General features: G+C 34.6%; 1 long non-coding RNA gene across 2 annotated transcripts in view; it reads left to right on the top strand.

Annotated features, from left to right (window-relative positions):
• The first annotated feature begins 25 nt into the window (after positions 1 to 25).
• LOC108528177 (uncharacterized) overlaps positions 26 to 10,774 on the top strand; it is a 32,030-nt gene continuing 21,281 nt past the window's right edge. The window contains exon 1 of one of the 2 annotated variants that reach the window (XR_001885047.1): positions 26 to 91. This is a non-coding gene — a long non-coding RNA (uncharacterized LOC108528177). The remainder of the gene's footprint in view (positions 92 to 10,774) is intronic. The other variant, XR_001885046.1, reaches the window with a different exon arrangement.

Raw genomic sequence — 10,774 nt, 5'->3', positions numbered from 1 at the left:
GTTTATTTCCATTACTGAATTATCATTCTAAACCTGTTTTCTCCTTTCCCTGCACATTAAACCTTGAAGTCTCCAGGATTTCCTCCTCCAGGTTTGTTTGTCTCATTTCACTCTATTTCTCACCCAAAGCAATCTCCTGCTCCTTCCCACTTTCATCTGCTGTTGATCAATCTCAAATCCATTAAAATGGTCTTTTTCTCACTCATCACCTTAATAAATGTTACTTACCTTTCAGGCCTCAGGTCATTTATGGCTTCCTAGGAAAGCCAACTTGGAGGTTCCTCCCATTCACCTTGCAAAATTAGATATCCCTTTTTTTTCTTTATATCACTGTATACTCACCCTTTTGAGAATGCAACCATATTGAATGGTGTTTGATTACTTACTTGTCTTTCTCTCCAAGTAAGCTTCCTGAGTGAGAATGAGGAATATGACTTACTTATTGCTGTATTTCCAATGCCTAACACACAATGAAAACCCAGTTAAAATATGAATTTATCTGTACCCCCACCCTCCCTTTTTAAGAACATATCCAATACTTAAAACTGCTTATTTGCCCTGACACGGTGGCTCACGCCTATAATCCCAGCTCTTGGGGAGGCAGAGGCAGGAGAATAGCTTGAGCCCAGGAGTTCAAGACCTGCCTGGGCAATATAGTAAGATCCTGTTCTCCACAAAAGGAAAAAAAAAAAAAAAAAAAAACAACAACTAAAAACCCTGCTTATTTGATCTCTCCTGAGGATCTGCAAGCACTCCAAACTTGCAGATAAAGTCATTATCCCTCTCACACTCCAACCAAGCTTTCTAAACACCTAACATAATAACAACTTCATCCACCATGTTAACTAAACTAAATATTTGTCAGTCATCTTGACAGTTGCTTCTCCTTTGCTCCTAACACTGAGACTCTAGATCCTGATGTCCTGCCTCTTTTTACAATTCATTCTCTCTTCCCAGTTGCTTTACCACTACATGAGCTCTGATTTTCATCCACCATATTGGCCTTGGATTACCACAGAAACACTTGAAATTTGTTTTCCTTCCCCCAATCTATACCTCGCCTTTCCAGCCTCCTCACTGCCACAGAGCTATCTTTCTAAGCAGATCACATTATGTCACTACTTAAAAATCTTCAGTGCCTCCCTGTCACCTACTGGATAAAGTACAAACACCTTCCTATAATATAAAACATGTTCTGAAACCTAATCATTTACTGTGCTTGCTGTATCTCCCATTCATTCTGATGAAAATATCTTATCCTCATGCCCATACTTAACTAGTCTTTTTAAACAAAACTACAAGTTTCTTCCATGCATCCATGTCTGCACATGTGCTTATAAAAACTTACCCATCTTTTAAGGTCCAACACAAAGACCCTAACCTATTTGAGGCATTCCCAGCTTCTCCAGAAAGACTTCCTTCCTTTTTGTTCGCTGGTAGAGCTCCATCACAATGCATTCTAATTATCATTTTGAACTGATCACATTAAAATTATTTGTTTCTAAGGCTTTCTCCCCACCCCCTCTGAAAGCCAGCTCATTTTGTACAAGTCTTCTTGGCTTCTACTGCAGTGCTGGATATAGACTAAGACACTCAATGAATGTTTGATGAATGAATGAGTGTATGTGTGTATACATACATGTATTTATTTACATATATACATATATATAATACATTGAATATGAAAGTAAATTTGATTATATTTGATTTAAAGTATATTTGTAATTTAATACATCTGTGAATTTCCAAGTAAATGTTACACATTCTGAAGTAGTTATTAAAGAATTCACACTATGGACAGATGGTAAAGAATAACTGAGAATCCTGAAGGATACATATGCGCTCACACATTCTCCTTCATTCTCTCTGCCTCACTTATGCCTTCCTGGCCCCACCAAGCCTGTCACTTTTCATCTTCCCACCCTGCCAATTCCCATGATCAGAGAAGGCAAACTGAAAAGGGTGCCATTGGAGGGGGTAATGGGTACAGAAGGGCCATGTAGTCTCAGCGGCTTGGAAAGAATGCTGTTCTATATAACAAAAAGCAAGTAATGTGAAAACCACTCCTATCCACCAAACCTGACAGTTAATGAGTTTCCTGATGCCCACGCATCATGTCAGATTGAGATACGTAGGAAAAGAAAAGCTCTCCAGCTTTCCCATCTTACCTGGGACTGTTATCATATGGAAATGCAGGTTTGTTCTTCCAAGTAGCACCTTTAGAGAGAGTGGTAGCTTTTGTCTGTTTTTCTACCTATGACACTTTATTAATCATGAAATCGTTGTTAATGATAAAAATATAAATAAAGCCATATGCCTTGATAATGATGTAGTATCATCCCAAATCTCTGAATTCAAGGGAGTCCTCTTTTTGTTTTCAAATAATGAATATCATGATAGTCATTATAGATGATAAAAACATCCAAGGAGACATATGAATGTTTTGAGGGAATAAAGTTTGGAACTACATAAAATACACCAGGAAAATAAAAACTCGTATTTAGAGGCTGTTGATCAATAGTTTTAAATCTGTAATTTAGATATCAAAATATCTAAAGTCATCTAAATTTGAAGACCCAAGGATTGTTGTGGGAGATGAAAACCAAGCTAACATAATCAAAGTATCAGATATTTACAAAAACACTAGATCACCAATTGATTTGTTATTAATGTACTATATCCATAGAGGAAGAGCTCGAATATTTAATATTACTAATTAGAAGAAAAACAAACATCTAGAATAAAAGTATAAATATCCAAACTACTGTCTTGGGAAGCAATTTATAAAAGTAAGGCATAATTACTTGAATTACTCAGTTTTCAAGTCACTCTTAATTACTGTCAACACAAATTAATATGTTCTCATTTGTCTTCATGTTTAAATAATAACATCAACAATAACAATGACAAACTAAGAAAGACTCATGGCACTCTGCTCTCTCAAATCTGATGTTGCCCTGAAGAGGCCAGCTCATACCTGTAGGCCACCTGTGGATAGGACCATAGATCAAGGTGGCATAACTACTAAATAAGTTCCCCAAATAAGGCTATTGAAACAAAGAATAAAAGCAATAAAACTAGATTTATTTCTGGGCAGAGAGAATGGAAAGCAGGAAGGAGATATTGTGAAACTGAATTTCAGGTAAACCTATTATAGACGAGAGGACTTGTTAGCACTGTGATCTTTCCTCATACCCTACATCCTTAACTTCTATTAGTGTGAACACTCTAGTTCTTTAAAATACAGCCATACATTTTTTCAAGATTAATATATAAAAGAGTAAAAGATTGCTCCTGGGCTGGGATCGTGTATGCTAAGTTTCAGCCTGGAGCACATTTTTATAGCTGAGTTATAAACCTTTGAAAATAGGTGTTTAGAATAGAAATGTTAAGAGACTCCTAACTGTAGTGGCACAAGTAGTACTGGCATAATTCATCTGGAAAAGGTATATAGGCAGCTATCAGATTAAAGTTTACATTTTAGATAAAGGAGACTGAAAGTAGTCAGATTATATTTGACTGAAGATTTAATTGCTCTTTGGAAAAAAATTGTGGTGAATTGGGGTGGGGGGTGCTGGGGATGGGGTGTCAAGGAAGAGGGAAAGAAAGGTTGGTATGTCATTTGTATTCTTTCTTAACATGTCATTGAAATATTTTATGACAAACTGAGCTAACTAAAACTGACAGCAGCCAATAATGATTGGATCATTACATTGTAATGAATTGTATTGCTCTCAAATTGTGCCTTGCTATTTAACATATTCTGTAAATAAAGTTATGTTGCCCTTACAGAAAACAAATTTTGATTCAGAACACATTATGTCCGTATACTCATAGAAGAGGAAAATTGGAGAAAAAAGCAAATTTCTCATTTATATTAGTAGAAAGAGTGGAGCATTTTGAATCCTCTAGATTGTTTGCCTACCTCTATTTTCCTTTTGGAAATAAATTTTCATGTTCTGAAACACAGCACTTCCACAATAAGTTTTGCCTACTTTATATTGTGTCTCTTGACATTTGGAATATATTTTGCAGTACACTCTCCTTCCAAATATCTTTTACTTCTGATAAACTATTCCCTGAAGTTTCCATGCATTCTCAGAAGTATAGTTCTTCACTGACTTACTTATTTTTTTCCTGGACAGATAATTTAATAATATTGTTCAAACAAGGTAAATCTATGAGCATATCTGAGAGCATGATTGCTTAGTAAACTTCATATAAAGATAGTGTATGGTAGTGTAGCCAAAATTAGAAATTAGGACTTAAATACTCAAATGATTGAAATCACTCACTTCTGTAGCCATTACTTGGCCATAAAAAGAAGATGTGAAGGAGGAGGCAGAGAAAAATTAATCTGTCTCCATGGACAGATTATTTTAAGTAAATTAAATACGTAACAGAGAAGACTATCAAGTTACCACTCAAGTAGCTGGAGATTCAAACCCAAGGAGAAGGCTCTGAATTTGCACTAGTTGTTACTGACACAGTAAGTTAATGGAACTGGTAGATCTACTGAATACATTCCGGTACATGAATCCTCTAATTTATCACAAAACTTAAGTTTGTGAATTCCTGTAAAAAAAAACATAAAGGCTTAAATCATGTGGTTCCTTGATTCATGTGATCCTTGAGATTTTTACACTCTCTCAAGTTACAGAGAAAAATTATTCAAGTTACTCAGATATTGGGTACTAATCTTTCAGGTGCATATTCAAACCTGATTGGCAAAATCCATGAGACTTCCTGTTTGAAAATATAGCAAATCCTTTATATGTAATAATCACATATACACAATACAACAATATTTCTAAAACTAACTTTTCAACCTGCTAGAAAAATACATTTTAAAAACCTATTGTCTGACACTGTATAAATAAATCACATGGGTGTTGGTTTTGTTTTGATTTTTTACTTTCCTATCCTTTGTTATATTGTAGAGCTACAAAAATTCAAAACAATTAAATTAATATGTTTTAATTAACATGTTGCTGATTTAATATGTATTTAAAAGAATGACTTAGATATCTAAACTTCCTGAAGAGAAAATACAGCATTTGTGTTCACTGCACTTTTCACAGAATGACTACATGGTTCAGTATTCTCTTCACCAACAGATAGAGACACTGAACTGAGACTTGGAAGGTTAAAAAAAATCAAAAAAAATCACCCAGCTGTTCACCTCTTAAATACACTTATTTGTCATTTTCGGGATTCTATATTTATCCTCTCTAGGTGTCTCAAATAGTTAAAAGCAAACACAAGAAGCATTTTAAAGAAATATCTCAATTCCTTAGTAATTTTAAATGCTGCAGATTTTAAGAATGCAAAAGTACAGCTAAAAGATTTTTTGGGGGGGATCACATAAACATTCGATGGATCTATTTGTGGCTCTTAATATTTAATAACGTTGTTGCAGGAATTCATTCCTAATCAGGAAATGTGTCATTTGCCCTTGAGCACTGGTCTATGGAGTCTGAGAATAGTGCCAGGCATATTCCATAGGTCATGTAAGGTGGCCACTTTGTGACTAGCTGTTATAAATAAGGGCTCTGGGGTCAAACCTGTCTGTTCCTTGAAGAGGTTGGGAAGTTTCACCCTGAAAGCAACACCAGACTTGGTCTGGAAACCAAGTCCCCAAGGAGACCCTGGGCAAGCCTTTCAAATAGCTAGGAGTGAGAGAGGAGGAACAGCAAATGTCAACTTCCATAAACCCATAAGATAAGAGATGAGAAAATAATGTTCTTTTTGCAAGGGCAGAAGTCTAACTTTCTCAGAAAAATAATGTGCAAAAATGGTGGCACTCAAAAAAGTAATGATGTGGAAAAGACTAGTAAATAAATCCAGGTGTTAGACTGCTTTATAGGTGAATGAAGAGTTTGGATTAAATTACCTGCCAGAAGGAGAAGGGACACATGTAGTTTGGCTTTCCCTGTCCCTGAAAGGGGTGTTTTAGAAAGGCTGTCGACTTTTTATACAATGAGGTCAGTAGGAATAGTTGGTCTTATTAAACAAGTGCTCTGAATAAATAGACTTATTATAAAGACTTCTACAATGTCACTGATATTTATAGGAACATACACACCAAGGAAAATGCATAATTCTATCATCCAACAGTTTATGAAATGTAAATTCCCCCCAAAGGTTACCTTTTCAATGCCCACCTCTGACCAATTCTCTCTTGAATTCTAAGGCCCAGGACATTATCCCCACAGTCCTCTTCCAGGACCAGTCCACCATTTCCATTTCATTGAGCTAAAATAAAATCATTGTCTCCATTACCTCTTCCATTACTTGTCATTCTCATGTCTTATTCATATTTTACACTTAGCATTCTTATACCTTTACCCAAAATCCTAAAATCAAAGTTTACCAGACCAGACCAATTACACAGTAAGAGGCTGGACAATATTATTTTTATGGTCACCACATCCATTTGTGCTATGGAAACATTTTACATTAGAAAGTATATTTTAACCTAAAACAGTTTTCTACACTCACAAATGGCTGATTTCACATTACTATCCTGAGAAATGTATAAAGTAATATATATGTATAAGTAAATATATACACATACATGTGTGTATATAAAGTCAGTAAATTTTTTTCTACTTTAAACTCTACTGTATTAATCACAATATCATCCATATATAGCTTAAAGGTAGTATATGATTTATTATGATTTTACATATAATCAAGACTTTGTTATATATGTCCTTGAGGCATTTTCAATAGCTCTGCCCCAAGCATCACTACATAAGAGCACACAGTCTCTAGGTAGAGAACTACTATACCAAGCATTAGGGAGCTGCCTGCATTTGGTAGTCTAGGCAATAATAATAATGATAATAATCTGACCTAAATTATCATCTCCATCTAATAGAAGTTCCTTCTGTGGTACTTTTACGAAGTAACTGGACACCAGTGCTAGTTAGTTGAATCTGAGTTTTGCTCTTCCCAAGTGTAATGTCCTCCCTGCCATCTAAGTAGGCCATGCCAACTCTCAGTTGTGATGCCCCACACCTCTGCACTATTACACTGACCTTTCTTTATAGACATCAACATTTACTTGATGTGGGTCACAATTCCTTCTGGTTCTATTATGGAAAAAAGTAAAAGGTCATTACAGAGTAACCCCATAGAATGAATACTAATGCTGACAAGATCAGCATTATATAAGTGGGACAGGGGAAAAAAATCCTTACAGTGGCTCTCTGATTGTCATGTTCTCCGTATAAGCAAGTTGTGTCAAAACACTCTTTAGTGGGAGATACTGCTCTAAACAAGGCAGATGTGAATACAGAGAGAAGTATACAAAGATCTTAAGTCTTGACCTGTGAACGGCTAACTTGAATTTGTACTGACTGTTGGAAACATCTCTGTCCTGCTGAATGGGGTGGTGCTAAAAAAGAGTTCCTCACTTCAGGAACCCAGTGATAGTCATCATGTTTCAGGCAAGAGCCAAAGAATTTCTTTGTTTCAGAGGGCTCAGAATGAGACACATTTTGTATGTGCATGTTCACCCACCCTGTAGTTTTACAGATACTGACCAACGTAATTGCAATCTCCTGAAGATGCTTATGAGGAAGGTCAACTCTTACTCACTTTTCCCAAGGCAGTCTTAGATTATACCTGTTGTACTGAACACTCCCCTTCATGCTCAAAAGTATCCTAGTTTTGAGGATAACTATATATTTATGCTAATTATAAAGTATTCCCAAGTGTTAAGCAATCTAGGACATCACACAGGACTGCAATATTTACAGCCTAGTCCAGACTTTTTCACTGATTATGGTGGTCCCAGAAAGTCTCTCTAAAATGTATATTCCTGAACCCAGTTCCAAGGAGAGACTTAGGAATGTGTTTGCTTAACAGGTGCTGCAGTTGATTCTTCTAAACGATAAAGTCCAATCATTGCCATTCTCAGTCATTCCCAAGAGTCTTATCCTATGTGCTATATTTAACTACATCACTATTTTTTACACTTCCTCTTTCTCTTTTGCCTTAGGAAGATTTCCACTTCCTAAACTTTCCCAAGCTTAATCTTGAATCTGAAGTGCTTCTGCACCTACTTTGCCACATTCCACCCACTGACAGACCCTCCCGCAGGGTGTGTTGGAGGTGGATAGTACCAGCGTGCAAGGGGTGGGGGTGCATGTCTCCTCCCAACTCAGTGATGTCATGTTGCTAGCTTAAAATTACCCATAATGAGATTACTGACACCATTCAGCAAACGCTACAAATAAAACCTTTCTCCTTCACCCCTAAAGTCATTTATTAACATTAACCAGCACACCGCTAGCTAAGCATTTACTGCTAATTATTCCATTACCCCTTTAGACAAGCAAAACATCAAATGTTCCCTATAGAGAGCCAGTCTTTGTTTTACGTATGTTTAGGTAAGCCAGAGAAAAGATTCCACATCAGAAAAATAACACAGTTATCACCTGTGATATTTTATCAGAAAATGTTTGTTTTCTAAATAACTCAAAAAATTATTTATACTATAGAATTTTGACTTCAAGTTGAAGCTGTCCTCCTGAATTTCAGATTTCCATTCAAGCTTAGAAATTAAAGAATCATTTTATTATAAGAAAGTTTATTTTATTGATAATGTATAAAATAGATGAACATTTATTATAGAAATATCACATAAACAATTCCTCTTCGCCCCATATAGCCAGAGATATCTAGTGTCAACCCTTTGTTTGGTTAGCTACACGTTTCACCCAATATTTTATCATGAAAGTTTTTCTACATTAGTAAATATACTTTTACATATATATATGAGTTATATAATGTTCCGTTCTATGCATGTCATTTGGTTTAGCTGATAACCTTTTTCTTTAAAATTTTGGTAGTTTCCAAATTTGTATTATTTAACATAGCAATAATAGGAGTGTTGCTGACGATGTTTTTGCATACATCTTTAATTGCACTCAGAATAAATGTATTAATGGATAATTACTGTGTTAAAGGGTACTTATTTTAACACTTTTAGTAAATAATATTAAACTTGTCTTTCAGAAAAATTGTGCCAGCCCGGTGACCTAAGCATATTGAATTACCCATCTTCTATTGCTGATAAGAATATATTTATTAAAATATATATGCATATATAAATATATAAATTGACATTATATATGATCTAATTGTTTTATATCTTTCAGCTTTTGATTCTTTTCTGTAATTCTGTGATTGTGATTCCTTCAATGAAATGATCAAGTCATTAAGAAAATAAAAACGTTGAACTTTCATGAGAGATTCATTAAAGTGGCTTTGGATTAAATTTGACCTTTTAAATATAAGCTTCCAAAGCAATGCAAATATACGAATCTTCTCACTATGATCCGAAGCCTCACATTACTTTCTTTTTCCTTAAACATACTGCAAGGCTTCAGCAATAGACTTCATCTTCTTGCTATTATTAATATCGAGAAGAATGAGAGAGAGAAAAATTCTCTTTTATTTTCTAAGATAGGAAACTAGAAGAGTTCAGGCTTTATAGAATCTAGAGTCTATAGTGGTGAACAATAGTTCAGCCAACAATCACAGTCTAGTAAAAGGGCAGAGTGTTTTTTCCAATAATACAAAACAACAGCAATCCATAAATTCTATTAAGACAGTTTAAAAGGCACTTAAGCACAGTTAAGTTAATACAAATATTTTAATCTTTTATATGCATGGTTGAGGTTTCCTTAGATTTCAATCCACTTCATTTCTTAAATAGCACATCATTATTTTGCCTAGTTGAAGAATTATCATGTAAATATTGGTATTGTACTTCAAAGGCAAAAAAAGGCTGTTGATTTTCAACATAAATATTCAAAGATTTCTGATATATTTGATAGTTGTTCAAGTAGGTAAGCTCTGTGGGTAAGAACATTTTACTGGAATATATCCAGTGGTTAAAAAACTATCATATGCTCTTATTGGATGTTGCTCATTTAGGCATAGAAGAATTAATACACTTCTCATGTCAAATAATTCCAAGAAGTAATATAAACCTGCCTCCTAGGAAACGTACATCTTGTAAAGGAAAAAAATATAAAGGAGGATGACTCAAAATTGTATTCACCTTTTATATGCATGTGACAAATGTTTCCTTTTTCTTCTGGTATGACCATGACATTCTGGACCACTTACGTGGATTAGGATGTTATGATTCTTAAAATAAAAATATGTTATACTTATTGAATTAAAGAATGCTAAAGAGTCAACTCTTTCAATTTATGAAATTATTCATGCTGGAGGCAAATCCCTTTGTATTTCATGTCAGAGACCTAGTGGGAATCTTCAAATAGAAATAATAAAAAGAAATGTCTACTGATTATAACACATTTTCTTTTGAATGAAAATCCCGTGTTTTGTTTACAAAAAGGAACATCTTGCATATCAAGGAAAAGGCCTGATCTTAAACAGAACCCAGTAATGCTCACAGCAAATCCAATTAGCAAACCTCTGAAAAAAAAAACCAGAAGAAAAGATTTCCCTCTCTCTCTCTCTGTTTATGTCACATTACTAAGTATATCTAAATCCAAACATACGTATTTTTCTATCAGCATTAGTCTATGGAGAATTTAGTAGATAAAACAGAAGATGCAGTTTCAAAGACAATACATTTTGTCCTCTCTATACCACTGTTTAATAGAAAACTAACAATGACTATTAAATTCAATTGGCTATCTTGGGGTTTAAGATCTATTTCTTCCTTTCCTTTTCATGGAGACTTTTTTAACCACTAAATTTTTGTTTATGACTATATAAGGAAGTT

This window comes from Rhinopithecus bieti, unplaced genomic scaffold (assembly GCF_001698545.2).
Source record: "Rhinopithecus bieti isolate Rb0 unplaced genomic scaffold, ASM169854v2 scaffold_5026, whole genome shotgun sequence".
NCBI lineage: Eukaryota > Metazoa > Chordata > Mammalia > Primates > Cercopithecidae > Rhinopithecus > Rhinopithecus bieti.
Note: the sequence above shows the minus strand (reverse complement) of the source record. Positions and strands in the feature narration are given on the sequence as shown.